At 34.8% G+C, this 1461-nt stretch overlaps 1 non-coding gene across 1 annotated transcript; it reads left to right on the top strand.

The window, feature by feature from the left end:
• The first annotated feature begins 783 nt into the window (after positions 1–783).
• TRNAL-UAG (transfer RNA leucine (anticodon UAG)) lies at positions 784–865 on the top strand. Its single transcript has one exon. It is a non-coding gene; the product is annotated as a tRNA-Leu (tRNA).
• Positions 866–1461: the final 596 nt, after the last annotated feature.

Below are 1461 nucleotides of genomic sequence, written 5' to 3'. Positions count from 1 at the left end.
TATTTATGATTTTGCTAATAGAAAAATTAGCATATTTTTGTATGAGTGCGTGCTTTGCTTTTTTGGAAAAGACAAAAGATAGAATCATTGCTTTTTCCTTTTTGTTTAGAGACCTATCCATTTTCCACAATGCACAAGTTTAAAATGTAGTCAGATACACTAAACTTACTCTAAGGAAGCTCTTTTAATGATGCATTAGGTAGCATGGCCAAGCGGTCTAAGGTGCTGGATTAAGGCTCCAGTCTCTTCGGAGGCGTGGGTTCAAATCCCACTGCTGCCAGTATTATGAGGTTTTGAGAACCCTTTGATCTAATTCTGAGGATTTTGTATTTCCATGAGTGTGTGCATTTCTGTTTTGGAAAAGACAGTTGAAAGAATCATTGATTGTTCCTATTGTTTAGAGACTTACCTAAATTTTAACAGACTTGTGGGTTCAAATGCCACTAGTATGAGTTCTTTTAAACCTTTTTATCTTATTCTTATAATTATGCTAACATGCAAAATTAGCATATGCTTTAAACCCACTGCTGCCAGTATTATGAGATCTTGAAATGTTTTTGTACTTATTCTTATGATTTTGCTAGCATGCAAATTAGCATGTGTGTAATCTTCTTTTGTATTTGTATGATTTAGCAGTTTTCAGTTAAGATAAAGACCGTTGATAGAATCTTTGTTTTTGCCTAATGTTTAGAGACATGCCCATTTTCCAAAATGTACTAATTTTAAAAGTTGTCAAATGTACTTCACTTTCTCTAAGGAAGCTTAATTATCTATGCTGTTTAAGGTAGCATGGCTGAGTGGTCTAAGGCGCTGGATTTAGGCTCCAGTCTCTTTAGAGGCGTGGGTTCAAATCCCACTGCTGCCAACATATTGAGGTTTTGAAAACCTTTTCAGCTTATATTTATGATTTTGCTAACAGAAAAAATAGCATATTTTTGTATGAGTGCGTGCTTTGCTTTTTTGGAAAAGACAAAAGATAGAATCATTGCTTTTTCCTTTTTGTTTAGAGACTATCCATTTTCCACAATGCACAAGTTTAAAATGTAGTCAGATACACTAAACTTACTCTAAGGAAGCTCTTTTAATGATGCATTAGGTAGCATGGCCGAGCGGTCTAAGGCACTGGATTAAGGCTCCAGTCTCTTCGGAGGCGTGGGTTCAAATCCCACTGCTGCCAGTATTATGAGGTTTTGAGAACCCTTTGATCTAATTCTGAGGATTTTGTATTTCCATGAGTGTGTGCATTTCTGTTTTGGAAAAGACAGTTTTAGACTTTAGTTTAGAGACTTACCTAAACTTTTTACAGACTTGTGGGTTCAAATGCCACTAGTATGAGTTCTTTTAAACCTTTTTATCTTATTCTTATAATTATGCTAACATGCAAAATTAGCATATGCTTTAAACCCACTGCTGCCAGTATTATGAGATCTTGAAATGTTTTTGTACTTATTCTTATGATTT

Source organism: Ranitomeya variabilis, chromosome 5 (genome assembly GCF_051348905.1).
Source record: "Ranitomeya variabilis isolate aRanVar5 chromosome 5, aRanVar5.hap1, whole genome shotgun sequence".
NCBI classification, from domain to species: domain Eukaryota; kingdom Metazoa; phylum Chordata; class Amphibia; order Anura; family Dendrobatidae; genus Ranitomeya; species Ranitomeya variabilis.
Note: the sequence above shows the minus strand (reverse complement) of the source record. Positions and strands in the feature narration are given on the sequence as shown.